Genomic DNA, 16,769 nt, shown 5'->3' on the forward strand with positions numbered 1-16,769 from the left:
TTGTCTAAGAAACACAAATCTAAGAAACACAAGAAGACAAATCATATAGGGGCTGTCTTCCCTTTCCTTTTTAGTTTATCATGTAACACACCCCCACACACATACTGTAGTTTGTAGGGTTCTCTGAGCCTAAGACAATCTGAAGAAATGATAAATCAAGACTGAAATCAGGACCAGATGGAAAGACAAGTGCTGTTTTCCCTCAGTCTCATGTCCTGAAAGTATGCTGTCAGGGATCTTTTGACCTAGTTGTGTCAGTTTGGAGAGCACAACTCTCATGGAAGAACACACACTATGATGGGTTTCTCAGAGCTAACCAACATTACCTTATGGCTACAGGATTCTTGATGTTCCTCTTCTGTAATATTGCTTTTATTGTTCCCAGATGTTTGGCCATGTGCCTTGGGTTACCCAGGTTCACTGGCCCAACAAACAAAATAAAATTGGAATCAGGTTGAGGACATACATTTGATGAAATAACGATATGTAAGAGAAATTAGAAGGACAGTGCCAGAAGGAGGGAGACTGAAGTGCTGTCTTCTGAGGGTAGAAGAATGAGCGCCAAGAACTTTTAAGAACTCAGCCCAGTATTCTGAAGAAATCTGTAATGTGTGAGCTAATTCTAAGGGCTACAAGAACAAGTTGTACTTATGTATGAGTCTCATAGCTTTGGAGGGGCTAGGAAAAGATCTGACTGTGTGTGAAGGATGAAATTCAGGGTCCCTGTTTGTCAAGAAACACACACAGTGGCATTTGTCAAATTTCATCTATATGAACTTTGATATGTAATACATTTTCATATATAGACTAGATTGATTTTGGCAGATGGCTTTTTTAGTAAATCCCTATGCTCAGTAAGTCATGCTACATGACTTACCTTAGAACACAGCTTTGCCTGTTGCTCAAATAAACATGAGATGTATGTTTAGTAACTTAAAGAGAGGAGCTTTCAGAGTTCCCTGAACCTTTCACCACACAGCCTGTCTTTTCTGCTGGCCTCTACATGTTGCTATGACTGATGGCTCTTTAATTGGTCTCTTGAGTTTCTACCTCCCTGAACCTGACAGATAGGAGCCATCAGTGACGTATGTGATGTAATGGAAAAGAACGAGTGACTGGAAGTTACAGAGTACTGGGTAGAATAACCACTCTTCTGTTTATGAGCTGTGGGACACTGGATTGAAATTACACTCCCTCCAGGGACATCAGGTTTAATATTATTATCTGTAAAGGGGGAAGGGTTATGATAAATACCTGGTCTCCCTAATAAAGTTGGTACGATAGTTTTAGAACAGTATTAATGGAAGTGCTTTACATAGAAACAAGTGCGTTCTACTTGCCAAAATCTTCTTTATGAGAAAATAGCATTTAAAACGAAAACTTGAAGTTGGCAATATTTGACAGTTCAACAGATTAAAGACGCTTGAGAAAATCATAAGCCATATCTCATTTTTTTAAAACCTTCTCATTTGAGGGAACCTTGGATTTTTGTTACCATAATACCTGTTTAATTGGATCCTAAGAAAATACAAGATGCCAAAGACAGGTGATATGCCTCTCCTGGTTTCTACTGACCTGGATTTATAAAAGTGTTGTAAATGACTTCTTGGTTATGCAGCCCACTTTCTTTGCCAGAATTCAGAAAGGCTCTAAATAAATATTTATAAAAATTGTTCTTTGCTTTTTTGTGCTAATTTCTACATAATTAATAATACATTAATTCATCTTCCCTTTTTGTGCATTAATTTGTGTGTGTAAGTATATCATGTGTGTATAGTGCTAACAGTGACTAGAAGGATGTGCTGAATTGCTAGATCTATAGTTAGAGACAGGTGTGAGTAGCCATATAGGTATTGGGAACCGATCCTCAGTTCTTTATTAGAGAAGCAGTGGTCTTCATCAATGCCCTATCTCTGTAGCAACCTCTATAGACACTTTAACTATACCATAAGAAAAATTACAGTGAGGAATCTCAAAATATGTTAAATGAGCATACTTAGGAGACAATCCAAATCTTACAGGAGTCTTAATGCAAGGTATTGAGTAAAGTGTTGGCATCAGCGATGGGGAGACAGATATGGTGGACATTTTTCTGGAGGATAGTTTAAAGATAGCGGCCATATGGCTCAGGTGGGGATGCAAACACACTCTGGGATGGCTAGAGGAAAGTGTACATGTAAGCCACAGAGACTGAAAGCTATCGTTGCTTAGGAACTTCATACAGAGTTCCAACACTTTATCTCACAATTCATTTCAGTCTAAGGAAAGTATACTTGTTTCTATTTGATCTGTCTCTATTTTTATTGTAACATTTATTTGCCTTGATGGACATCTCCTGCGTATTATGTGGATGAGCAGAGATAAGCGTCATCATGAGACATAACCCATATTCCCAATGCTCTGCATTTTGCTCTATAAATTCTTTGCATGGCAATTAACCCAAAGTCATTTCACAACAATTTATTAGCTTCTTGTTATCTATTTGGCCCAAAGAAAAGCACTAGCAGTACACATGTAAAGTTGTTTGCACTTGAGTCTACTTCATCTTCCCCCGAGTCAGGTCAAGAGTTCTCATCAGTCCCTTAAGTTATATATCTCCAAAGCCTGTGGAATACTCTTCTCTGTGGCTCACCAATACTTTACATGTACTGGACTCACAATAGTCAGGGACTACCTCTGTGTCCGCAATAGCAACATACAGAAGGTATCTGTGCATAAACAGGGTATGGTTATTTAAAGCATCATAAGGTTATGATATATGAAGCTGCAATACTGTAAGTTGTAGAATTATTCATTTCTGGCAAACAGTACTTTAGTGGCTGAGGGACAAATTCCTTCAGCAGTAAAATGACAGTGATAGTAGATAAGGCCTCATTTCTGCCTCTTTATCACTGTGTTAAAATACTTGGAACAAGCAACTTAAGAAAGAGTTTATTGTGATATAGTTTGTTCGAGGATAAAATCAGCTGTATTGGCAAAGATTTAATGAGAAGAGTACAAAGCAGTCAGTCTCATAGCATCCACAGTCATTCAGCAGAGAGAGAGATGAATGCTGGTTTTCTGCTTACTTTCTCCTTTTTATGCTGTCTGGACCCCCACCCCATTGAATGGTGCTACCCACAATTGAGGTGGTTCTTCCCACCTCAATTCAACCAATCTAGAAACTACTTCGAATATGTGCACAGAGTCTTATCTCTGAGGTGATTCTAGACCCTTTTAAGTTGCAATATGGACCACAAGAGCATTGTATCCTCCATTGTTTAAAGAAAAAATTCATAGTAGACATTTTACCATATCAGATCATGATGAATTTTGGGTGAATCTGGAGCTTTTTCAACCATACCAATTTCCATGATAGCATGACAAAAGACACATGAGTTGGGCAAAGAGAGTTCTACATTTTCCTAAAGGTTTGCAGTTTTCTGGCTCTCATCAGTAGGTTGTTCAATTCACTTGGTGAGATGGCTGAAGGGGAGTGCCCTCTGTTGTCTCATTGACATTACAATGTTAGCATAGTTAGCATGGATGCAAGACATCATCCAAGTATTCTTTGCCTGCCTACTTTGAATATCATTAACAGAGGACACTGACAGCAGCAAGGACACTGCTACCTGAGGATCCAGTTATACCTCTCTTGGGCATATACCCAAAAGAAGCCCCAACATATAAAAAAGACACGTGCTCCACTATGTTCATAGCAGCCTTATTTATAATAGCCAGAAGCTGGAAAGAACCCAGATGCCCTTCAACAGAGGAATGGATACAGAAAATGTGGTACATCTATACAATGGAATATTACTCAGCTATCAAAAACAATGCCTTTATGAAATTCATACCCAAATGGTTGGAACTGGAAAATGTCATCCTGAGTGAGGTAACCCAATCACAGAAAAACACACATGGTATGCACTCATTGATAAGTGGCTATTAGCCCAAATGCTTGAATTACCGTAGATGCCTAGAACAAATGAAACTCAAGACGGATGACCAAAATGTGAATGCTTCACTCCTTCTTTAAAAGGGGGAACAAGAATATCCTTGGCAGGGAATAGAGAGGCAAAGATTAAAACAGAGACAGAAGGAACACCCATTCAGAGCCTGCCCCACATGTGGCCCATACATATACAGCTACCCAATTAGACAAGATGGATGAAGCAAAGAAGTGCAGGCCTACACAGCCGGATGTAGATCTCTCCTGAGAGACACAGACAGAATACAGCAAATACAGAGGCAAACGCCAGCAGTAAACCACTGAACTGAGAACAGGACCCCCGTTGAAGGAATCAGAGAAAGAACTGGAAGAGCTTGAAGGGGCTCATGACCCCTTATGAACAACTATGCCAAGCAACTAGAGTTTCCAGGGACTAAGCCACTACCTAAAGACTATACATGGACTGACCCTGGACTCTGACCTCATAGGTAGCAATGAATATCCTAGTAAGATCACCAGTGGAAGGGGAAGCTCTTGGTCCTGCTAAGACTGAACCCCCAGTGAACGTGATTGTTGGGGGAGGGCGGCAATGGGGGGAGGGTGAGGAGGGGAACACCTATAAAGAAGGGGAGGGGGTGGGATTAGGGGGATGTTGTTTACATTCGAAATGTAAATAAGAAATACTCAAGTTAATAAAAAAAAGAAAAAAAATGGGAACAGTGTATATGACCATCTATCATGGCTCATATAGTAGAAGGAAATAGAACATCCTGAAGGTTTAGGGATCTGTAGATTTGGATTCTATCTTTGACATTATTTAGTGAATAGACCATCTGGAAATCACCACACAGTGACGTTCTGCATCTCAGTCCCTTTCCTATCACTATTTGTCATTGCCATAATCTGGAGGTTTTTAGCTTCAACTTATTAATAGAGTTGTAAGGAGCACTTATAGGAATGTATTATTCAAAGGTTCTAACACTAGATAATTACTAAATATTATTCAATAAAAAATTTCAGGTTGTACTTGTAATAAGCCCTAAGAATAGTCTAGTGATTTCCTTTTGGCTTATAGGTACTGTGCTGAAATATTCTTGCAGCCTTGCATAAAGGGAAATGTATTATACATATCAGCATATGTTGTCAGGCAACAAACAAAGAAAAATCTCTAAAAAGGTATATATAAAATATTTTACCTAAGACTCACACAAGATACTTCCTTGGAATTTTTAGTATGCTATTAAGATATTCTTACTCAGAAGTTCTATAGTGGTGCAAAAATTTTATTAGCATTGCATTTTCTAAGCACTAACACTGTACCTTCGTGACACTGTTGTGCTAGTTAGGAGTATAAACTACAAAATCCTTTAAAATGGGTTCCAAAGCTGTATTCACGTGCACACATGCCTCATGTCTTCACAGACCCAGTGAACTACCAGCTTATATTAGACTTACTTTTATCTGTAAAAGATGAACAGTAAAAGAACTTTTTTCAACAATGAATTCTTGAAATTCATAGGCAATTGAATGAACTAGAAAATATCATCCTGAGTGAGGTAACCCAATCACAGAAAAACACACTTGGTATGCAGTCATTGATAAGTGGATATTAGCCCAAAAGCTTGAATTACCCAAGATGCAATCCACAGACCATAGGAAGCTCACGGAGAAGGATAACCAATAGATGGTTCCCTCCACTCCTTAGAAGGGGAAACAAAAATATCCATAGAGGGATATGGAGGCAAAGTTTAGAGCGGAGACTGAAGGAACGACCATTCAGAGCCTGCTCCACATGTAGTCCATATATATACGGACACTAAAACTAGATAAGATTGATGAAGCTAAAAAGTGCATGCTGAAAGGGACCAGATAGAGATCTCTCCTGAGAGACACATCCAAAGCAAATACAGAGGTGAATGCTAGCAGCAAACCACTGAACTGAGAACAGGACCCACTTTGAGGGAATTAGAGGAAGGATTGAAAGAGCTGAAGGAGCTTGCAACCCCATAAGAACAACACTGCCAACCAACCAGAGCTTCCAGGGACTAAACCACTACCAAAAGACTATACACGGACTGCAGGGCTCCAACTGTATATGTAGTAGAGAATAGATTTGTTGGGGCACCAGTGGAAGGGGAAGCCCTTGGCACTGCCAAGGTTGGACCCCAGTGCAGGGGAATGTCAGGGAAGAGGGACGGTAAGGGGAGTGGACTGGGGGAAGACCCATATGGTGTAGGAGAAGGGGATGGGGGGATTATGGACAAGAAACTGGGAAAGGGAATAACATTTGAAATGTAAATAAAGAAATATATCTAATATTTTTTAAAAAAATAAGGACTATTTTCTCCAGGAGACCAGCCAGCTCCTATACATAAAGATTTTAGAGTGATTCTTGAACTAAGGGAAAGCAGTGTTGGCTATTATAATTGACCTATATGAATTACAAACCTAAATACTCAAATGAAATAGTATAGTACGTAAGTAAATTCATCCCTCCCCATTGCTTCTCGTATTTGTTCATTTCAGTGATAGCAGATGAGTAAAGAGAAGATCGAACATTTCAAACATTCTTTTCCAAACACCAAATAAATAAATAAATAAATAAATAAATAAATAAGACATTCAATAAATTGAAATCATGCCAAATCTTGGGTTATGCTGAATTAAAGTGAGGAAAGGTCCTGGGAGGATGAGAAAGACTTCCATGAATGTTTCATGAAGGAGAAACAATTTACCCCAATAGGAAAGCAGAAAAATGTCTATTCCATCGTGTGAAATATCTTAGCCCAGAGAAGAGAGAGGGTTGTATATCTAAAATTGTTATTGCTTATAAGCTAATCTGAGTAGAGACTATCTGGGCTGTGGCTGTAAATTGGTTCACTAAATTGGAGCTGGCAAAAGTGGTGTAGCTGCAGGGACTTGTGGCAGTAGACAGGACATTAACTGAGATGATGTTACACAAGGGTCACTAAAACTGGAAAACTTACTTTAAAAGGATTAAGAAATGTTGTACTATGCAAGTCACCGAGAAAGTAATTTCCATGGGCAACATAGAAGGAGAATTACTGCCTTCCCAAAACAGCAGTTTTAAATATTAACATTTTCTATGTCACTCACATAGGTTCAACACTTAGTACTACCCCCCAATTCCCTAAATTATATGTTTTTCTGAGAATAATAGAGTGAGTTTGGGTGTTAGTATGCACATAAAACACAACATCCTGCCAGGCATGAGAAAATTTCATGTTCATAAAGCAAATTAACATGATTTAAAAAAATCAATGAGAATCATGAAGCAAAGTGATATTATGTTCTTTTGGGTTGTTCTTATCCATTCAGTTATGTACTCATGTGTTTGCATCTGGGTTGTGTGGGTATATGTATGGGCATGTGTATGCCAGGCACATGGGGCATGATTGTGATCAGAAGGTATCTTGCCACAGTTGCTTCTGCCCTGCCACCATGCAGATTCCAGAGATAGAATCCAGGCTTTTAACTCAGACTTTTACCCTAAAAGCCATCTCCAAGGTCTCATCTATGAGAAAAGTGCCAACTATACATTACAGGACAGGCTGTTCTTCATTTCGTGTATTTGTTTATTTCAGTGATAAGTGAAGAGGAGATCCATGATTTCAAATGTTCTTTTCTAAACACCAGAGACCAATAATTCAATAAATTGGAATTATGCTGAGTCATGGGTTATGCTGAATTAGGATGAGGAAGGGTTCCCAGGGGAAGAAATGGATTTCCATAAAAATACTCAAAAATTAAACATCAAATGAGGAGAAATCTGCACTACCAACAATGTGTGAAAACACTGCATCAGCAAGCCTTTATCAAGTCAAAGGCTGCAGATGGCACTGTGCTTAGACAAAGTACAATGAAAGGGAATTTGAGAAAATCAGGGAGTTGAGGCAGGCATGAGTTCAAATCTCTGTATTGCCTTGGATTGATTATACTTCTGTGATAAAGTTAGTTTCCATTTTATATTAAAACTGAGTTGGTAACAGTCAAATAGGATTAATACAAAACTGTGTTTTATGCAAATTAGGGAGTATTTATTGAAGAAAATGGGTCTGTTTACTTCCCATTCTGTATTTACTATTTTATCTTTGTGTTTTTTAAATTATGCGTAAGAAAAATTGATGAAATACACCAATATTTTGATGTATACTTAATAATGTGAGGAAAACTTCATATTAAAAATAACAGAATAAGCAAAGGTTAAATTAAGCTACATACAAATAATTTAGAAAGAGAAGAGAAAATTGAACCAAGAATAAAGAATAGAATAAAGAACAGCATTTTCTTTAAAAAAAAAAAAGTAAAAAGGAAGGAAGAAAGAATGGAAGAAAGAAATCAAAAGAAAGAAAGAAAGAAGGAAAGAAAGAAAGAAGTGAAGGAAGAAAGGAAGGGGAGAGAGAGACAAAGAGAGAGAGAGAAGAGAAGAGGAGAGGAGAGGAGAGGAGAGGAGAGGAGAGGAGAGGAGAGGAGAGGAGAGGAGAGGAGAGGAGAGGAGAGGAGAGGAGAGGAGAGGAGAGGAGAGCCAAATTCCTGAAAAGACAAAGGAATTGGGTCAATTTGAAGTTTGAATGATTCTGGAATAAAAAGTACACACAAATTGCCAGTGCAACTTAAAGAGGAGATACCATTGTGGATTTTACACAGAACATGAGAGAATAAGGAACAACTCTATACTCTGAAGTGAACATAGGTCAATTAATTGACAAAGATAAAAATAATTCACATGATATCTGATGACAGATTTCAGTAGTAGGCAGAAGTTCTGACGGTTGCTTCTCACATGAAGAGGAAAAATAGCTAGAAAGTTTAGATAGGAGTATATAGGAGAATTTGGAGGGAACAAAGGAAAGGGAGGGATGATGAAATGAAAATATCAAAAAGAATAAAATGACCTAAAAGAATAAAACTATGTTTATGTTAAAATATGAATCCAGGTCTCTTGTACTTTATCAACTTTGTTTCTTTAGGTATTGCACAGACATTTTCACATGCAAGGCATGTATTTTACACTTTACCACTGAGCTCCAGTCTCGCTCCAAACCCTACCTGTTTAATGCATATCCTTAGCCATGAGTGAATCACTAGAATCCCTTGCGTTTGTTGTAGAAGTCGATCTTCCTGGTGTGACATGATGGTTGCCCTATGCACTCTCAGCAGCTGTGGTTACCTGAATGAGACCCTCACGAAGCTGGTTCCATCAAAGGTCCACCACTGGTTAAAGGAGCAGCATGAGGATATTTATCCTCTCTGGGGATAAATACGTCATTAATGGTTGTTGAGGGAAAGACACATTTCGTTGGTGCTGTAGTAGTCCCAGGTCCTATAAGTAATGCCAGTTAAGGTTATTAGGTTCACCAACCTGGACTTGAGTGAAATCATTTCTTTTGTCTCTCCTTAGTGCATTATCAAGCATAAGTAGTCATCTGCTCAGCTCTCCAGGAAATGTCCAAACAGCCTTCTTCATTTAGCTTCTAGTCCATTTGTTTTTAGTTATTTAGCATTTCCATTCTGATGTCTGTTTTGACCAGGTGTTCAGAGTGTATGGCTTAATATCCAACTAATGATCATGTATCGTTAATGTAATACTATATTTACATTTTTATTGACTGTCTTTCAATTCCAAATTGTTTTTCTGTTTCTTTCTTTTTGAGATAGATTCTCACTGTGCCACTCTAGTGAGCCTAGAATTTGCTATGTAGACCACGCTGGCCTTGAAGTCATAGAGATCACCCAGTGCTGAGATTAATGGTGTGTGCCATCATGCCTGTATATGTTTTGGCATGTGCCTTGTGCCTGTATATGCTTTGGCAGTTTGGTGCTTTGGAGCTTAGACTTTCATTATTTCACATCTGTACCTGCAAGTTATCAATAGCTAATATTTATTATGTTCTACTTTAGAAAGAAATCCTACTGGTTATTACTGATATCATTCTTTTGGGTTATCTTTGTATTATTTTTTAGAGATTTATTGACTTTTAAATTAACTACACAGACATTTTGTTTGTATATCTTACATATGTCTGTGTACTCCATGCAAGAATACCAATGGAGGCCAGAAAGGCAATCAGATCCCCTGGGACTGCAGTTGCAGACATTTGTGGGCTGTCATGTGACTGCAGAGAATCAAACTTGGGTCCTCTGACAGATTATCTTTTCTCCAGTATCTTGTCTCTGATCTTTAGCTTGCATTTTTACCATCATATCATATCAATATTTATTTTGTATGTTTGTTTTTAATATTTTATGACATGCTTTGCACTGAATCTAAAACTCAGGTTTCATTAGAAAATATTTTTTAAAAAAATCTTACCCTTATTTAGCTTCTTACATCTTGCCATATATTTCAATTTTTTATAATTTTTATTTTATACCAATTTACTTTTTCTCTTTTTAAAAAAATTCTATTTCCTTTTTCTCAATCTTTTACTCTTTAGAATTCTTTAGTACATTTCTATTCATAGCACTGAGAATTAGATGCTTATAACATGCTATAATTCCTAAACCAGCACAAGAATGCTGATTATCCCACCTATTTTATGAATGAGGTGACTAAGCAAAAAACACTTTTTTATCGAAGATCACACAGCCAAGTAGCCTGACAAAATCTATAAAGTGACAATCAATTCTATATTTATTAGTAACATCTTTCCCCTATGACAATAATATATCTGCCTACTGCTTTTGTTCAACAAAAGATAGCCCATAAGAGATTAAACATCTCAAATCTCCTACTATGATCCTATAGGATACTTTCTCTGGCATTTCTCCCCAATTGTTTAAAACTAGGTTTTTCTATGATTGAAATATTTTTAAGAGATATTTCATAGGACTTAAATTGTCTGTTTCAAGAGTATATTCTTGGATTTTTATCCTTAATTGAAGTAGATTATTGAAAACTTATCTGACATCTTGGAAATCCACAAAGCTACATCCTTCACCAGCGTAGACCAGAGATCTTTTTGTTGCAGAAATAGTCTTCATTTCTTCTGTTCATGTTTTTACATGGGCATTGCTCCATCACCATCTTCACCTGGTGCCATAAATTAAAAAGTCAGATGCTCATATCAGATGGATTTACTTTAAAAATATTATCCTAGGTCAGAATTTGCCTGTTTATTTCATTTTATTTTTTACTTTATTTGCTGTCTGTAGGAATGGTCATTTTTGAGAGTTGGAATGTTGATTTTGTTGAACTCACTGCCTTGGCTCTTAATGCATTTCATGGAAACTATTTAATATATAGAATATATTAGATAAATAAATGAATAATTGGTAACAGAGTGATCACATCACTGAGGAATGAAGATAACATTGTAAAAGTAAAACATGGCATTTGGTCATAAGCCAGAATAGAAATATGTCAGCCATTTTCCTGAGCTTCAGTGTGGCACCAAGTCTAAGCATGGGTCCAGTCTATGGGCTCATTGCTGCAGCAAAATTATAGGAACAATAATTCTTACGTCTTCTATTATACGAAGCATGAGATTAAAGTACATATGATGGAAAGTAGGTATTATAGAGTCTATAAAAATGAGAGTCTAAGGAGAACCATTAAAATCTCTCTGTACTCCACTGCACAGTAAATGATTTCATAATAAACTCCAAGGATATTACATACATCTATTTAGCAAATATTAATTGGTCATTTATGTGGAAAGAAATAAGGTAAGTCAAACAGGCAGTGGAAAATAAAGTAGATATAGTGGCTGCTATCATAGAACTCACGTTTACTCTGCAGAACATGACTTCTTCTTTTCCTTTTTTTTCCCCAAAATGGAGCTTTCAATTTGTCTTACTTGAAAGAGAAGAAGAGAACGGGAGAGATTAGAAGCTGAACACTCTCCAAGACTACATAGATAGAGGATAAATACAACTGAACAAAAACACAAAAAAGCCAGGGCAGATGAGACCCTGGGCAATTAAAAAGTGGAAGAAAGGAAAACTATATTTGTAGATAACAGTAGGAAATAAGAAATAAAGTGTCTGGGTATGGTGGCTTGTGGGACTCTGAATCAAGCTATGCAAGGACCTTGCAGAGCTTGTCAGAAAAGTAAACAAGTCAACAGGCTTGTAACCTCTGTTCTTCAATCACATGGCTGTTCTTTGAATGGGCTTTCATGGTCCTCTCAGGTGTAGGTCATAGGAGTGTGGGATTTTTTTTAGATCATGCATCATTTTACTATTATTATTTTAAGGATGTCTGCAAGCAAGAGTTGTCCTCCTCACCTTATAAGCCTAAATTCATGTGGCCCTACTGTTATGACTATACAACCTTATGACATTTGCTCATATGGTCTATAGTTAACTCTCCATAAATGTGGCCAATATAATAGGTTGGGGATTTGGCTCAGTGGTAGAGCGCTTGCCTAGGAGGCGCAAGGCCCTGGGTTCGGTCCCCAGCTCCGAAAAAAAGAAAAGGAAAAAAAAAGGAACTTCCAAATACACACAAAACAGAAATGATCCTAGAATATTTGAGAAGTAGAAACACCTTTTTGCATCACTTGGATGAAGTAAGAGAAGGCACAACATCCTTCCTTTTCAAATGTGCTTAGAATCAAGATAGAACACTAGAGAGCAGTTGTTCTCAACCTGCAGGTCACTATATCTTTTGGATACAGTAAAATGGTTACATATCAGATATTTACATTATAATTCATAACAATAGAAAAATTACAGTTCAGAAGTAACAACAAAATAATTATATGCTTGGGGATCACCACAACATGAGCAACAGTAACATTAGATAGGTTGAGAACCACTGCTGTAGATCAAGGATATTCATAATTTGGACAGACAGATGATGAATGCCAGACAGCCATATTTGAAATGGAAGATCGAAATATGCTCAGTGAATCATGAAATTACTATAGAAGAGAACCCTCCTTGGCATGGGCCCTGGATCCAGAAAGTCATAGTCACTGTGGGGTCTAATATTACCACAATTTTTCGCATTTTTACATTTTAGTTTTTATTTCAATGACAATATTTGAAGTATAATAATAGCTATTTTATTACTATATAATTTGTACACAGATCAGTAAAATGAAATCTTAAAACTTAGTAACACTTATTATTATTGCTTTTTATTGGATATTTTTATTTACATTTCAAATGTTATTCCCTTTCCCAGTTTCCCGTCCAGAAACCCCTAATTCCATCCCTCTCCCCCTTCTTCTATGAGGGTGTTCCCCCTCACCAACCTCCCACATCTTCCTGCTCCCCTGCCCTGACATCCCCCTACACTGGGGGAGCCAGTTTTGGCAGGACAAAGGGCTTCTCCTCACATTGGTGCCCAACAAGGCCATCCTTGGTCTTGGTTCTGTCCATATGTACTCTTAGGGTAGAGTTTTAATCCCTGGAGCTCTGGTTGGCTGGTATTGTTGTTCTTATGTGGTTGCAAGCCCCTTCAGTTCCTTCAATCCTTTCTCTAACTCCTCCAATGGGGACCCCATTCTCAGTTCAATGGTTTGCTGCTAGCAGTGGCTTCTGTATTTGTCATTCTCTGGCTGAGCCTCTCAGGAGACAGCTATAATAGGCTCCTGTCAGCATTCACTTCTTGGCTTCATCAATATTGTCTAGTTTTGGTGGTTGTATGTATATGGGCTGGATTCCAAGTGGGGCAGGATCAGAATGGCCATTCATTCAGTCTCTGCTCCAAACTTTGCCTCTATATTCCCTCCTATGAATATTTTTGTTCCCCTTTTTAAGGAGGACTGAAGCATCCACACTTTAGTTGTCCTTCTTGAGCTTCATGTGGTCTGTGGATTGTATCTTGGGTAATTTGAGCTTTTGGCTAATATCCACTTATCAATGAGTGCATACCATTTTTTGTGTGATTGGGTTGCCTCAATCAGAATGATATTTTCTAGTTCCATCCATTTGCCTATGAATTTCATGAAGACATTGTTTTTTATAGCTGAGCCTTACTTATAACATCCAGAAGTTGGAAAGAACCCAGATGCCCTTCAATAGAGGAGTGAATACAGAAAATATGGTACATCTACACAATGGAGTACTATTCAGCTGACATTTCTTTGTTTAGATTTTATATGACCTTCCTAGTAGTAATAGCTGTGTATTGAAGTCACCCACTATCATTGTGCATTGGCCGATGCATGACTTAAGAGGTAGTTGTGCTTCTTTTACAAACTTGGGTACCTTCAAGTTTCGTGCACATATGGTTAGAATTACAATATCCTCTTGGATTTTTTTTCCTGTGATGATTCTTCAGTGTCCTATTCTATCTCTTCTGATTAGCTTTGCTTTGAAGTCTATTTTGTCAACTACTAAAATGGCTACACAGGTTTGCTTCTTTAGTCTGTTTGCTTAGAATATTGTTTGTCAACTTTTTATCCATGACAGAATGTCTATCCTGGATGAAAAAAGTGTTTCTTGGATAAAACAGAAGGATGGCTCCTGACTCTGCATCTATTAGTCTGAGTCATTGAGGGGCAGGGGAAATTGATACCATTATTGTTGAAAATTATCAGTAGGAAATATATATTGATTTCTAATATGTTGTGCTACAGTGAGGGGTTTCCTCCTTTTTTATTTTATTTTTTTTCTTTTTTTTTCTTTTTTTCGGAGCTGGGGACCGAACCCAGGGCCTTGCGCTTGCTAGGCAAGCGCTCTACCACTGAGCTAAATCCCCAAACCCCCTCCTTTTTTATTTTGTTGGTCTTGGATTATTTGTTATTCCTTTTGAGAATAGTTAACCTTTTCACACTGAAGTGTTTCTTTTTTTATTGGATATTTCTTTATTTACATTTCAAATGTTATTTATTCCCTTTCCCAGTTTCCTGTCCATAAGGCCCCTATTCACACCACCACCCCCCTGAAGTTTTTCTTCTAGCTTCTTCTGTAGAGCTGGATGGGTAGATATTGTTTAAAACTGGTTCTATCATGGAATGCTTTTCTTTCTCCATCGATCATGATTGATAGTTTTTCTATGTATTGTGGCATCTGGGTCTGAGCTGGCATCCTGGTCTCTCAGTTAGAGTACATCTGTCCAGACCTTTCTGGCTCTTATATTCCAGATTGAGAAGTCATATGTTAATCTAACACACACACACACACACACACACACACACACACACACACACACACACACACTTGTCCTGTGTATCTAATCTTTGGATTATTATGTGATGAGAACTTCTTTTTTGGTCCAGTCTATTTTGTGTTGGGTATGCTTCTTGTACATTCTTTGGCATCTTCTTTTTAAGGTTAGTGACATTTTCTTCTATGATAATTTTGTAAATATTTTCTGTGCCTTTTACCTGTGTATCTTCACCTTCTATTATTATTCTTAGATTTGGTCTTTTCATCATCCCCTAGATTTTCTGAATGTTTTGTTCCTAGATTTGTTTTCAACATTTCCTTTGACAAACATGTCCATATTTTCTAAAATGTTTTCAAAGCCTGAGATTCTCTTTTCCAACTCCTGTATTCTCTTGATTAGGCTCATTCTCTATTTAGGTTCCTAAAATTTCCATTTCCAGATTTGTCTAATTTTCTGTTTTCTTTATTAATTCTATTGTAGTTTCAGGTCTTGAACTGATTTATATATTTTCTTCCATTGTTTGAGTTTTCGTTAAGATATTCATTTTCTTTTCAAAGACCTCTATTATTTTCATAAAGAAAATTGTATGGCTTTTGTCTTATGCTTCAGCTCTGCTGAAATTCTTAGGGCATACTGCAGTAAGGATGTGTAGATCTTGGAGACATAGTCTCCTGGTGGTATTTATTGTGTTTTTATGATGGAATCTAGACATTTCTGTTTGGGGTGATCATAATTTTAGGTGCTTATATCTGGTCTTGTCTCTGATGGGCCAGTGTTTTATTCCTTGGTATCTGTTGCCCTTCTTGTTCTTAGAAAGATGTGGGAGTTGTGTGTTGCCTACTAGAGAATTTTGGGAACCTGTCAGGTAGGTCTTCTGGAGGTTCCTGGTTAAATATCTTTCTTGGTATTGGGAGCTGACACTTAGGAATGGGCATGAGCTTAGAAATGAATTGGCTCAGCAGCCCCAGTGGAGTGAGAAAAGCAGTATGTTGCATAGGATCTGTTTAGTCCTCTGGAAGTGAAAGCAGAAATTGAGGAGTGGCCACAAAAGGTAGTCTGCTGTAGATCTAGGGATGAGTCTGGGAAATTTGAATGAGAGGAAAAGAATAAAGATCTGAAACTCACCTACCTGTTTTGCTGGCCTACTTGCTTAGCTGGCAGCTTAGGTGATGGATTCTCAGAAAGTGCCTGCTAGAGTTCGGGGCTGAGATAACCGAAAGAGTTGGAGGGAATTTTGGTAGATATGATCTCTGTTATCAACTGGAGCCTGGAACAGGGGGGTAATAAAGATTGTAGCATGTGGTCTGCTCCAGACCTGGGGAAGAGACTGGAGGGTATGATCTGGAAATGAGGAGGGTGAGGTAAAACTCTGTAGTCAGCCTACCAGCTTCCCTGCCTGGAATCCACATTTACCTTTTTATGTGTGAGAGGAGATGACTTCTCTAATTAGAGAGGATTGTAAAAAAAAACAAAACAAACAAACAAACAAACAAACAAAAACCCCAACTGAGTATGTTCTTCTTGGTGAGTATGTTGAGTAATCTGTACTCAAGAAAATGCTGCACGTGTAGGGATACCTTAATTTAGAAAAAGACAGTGATGGATTGGACAGTAAATGCTCTCAGCCCTTAAAGATAATGCTTTTGTTCTTTGTCTCTGATAAAGAAAAGAGCATATGCTTTATAATTTGGTCTTAATTGAGGATTATATATGTTCCTAAATGTGTGGAACTATATGACTAATGTATGAAAG

Source organism: Rattus norvegicus, chromosome 7 (genome assembly GCF_021556685.1).
Source record: "Rattus norvegicus strain SHRSP/BbbUtx chromosome 7, alternate assembly SHRSP_T2T, whole genome shotgun sequence".
NCBI classification, from domain to species: domain Eukaryota; kingdom Metazoa; phylum Chordata; class Mammalia; order Rodentia; family Muridae; genus Rattus; species Rattus norvegicus.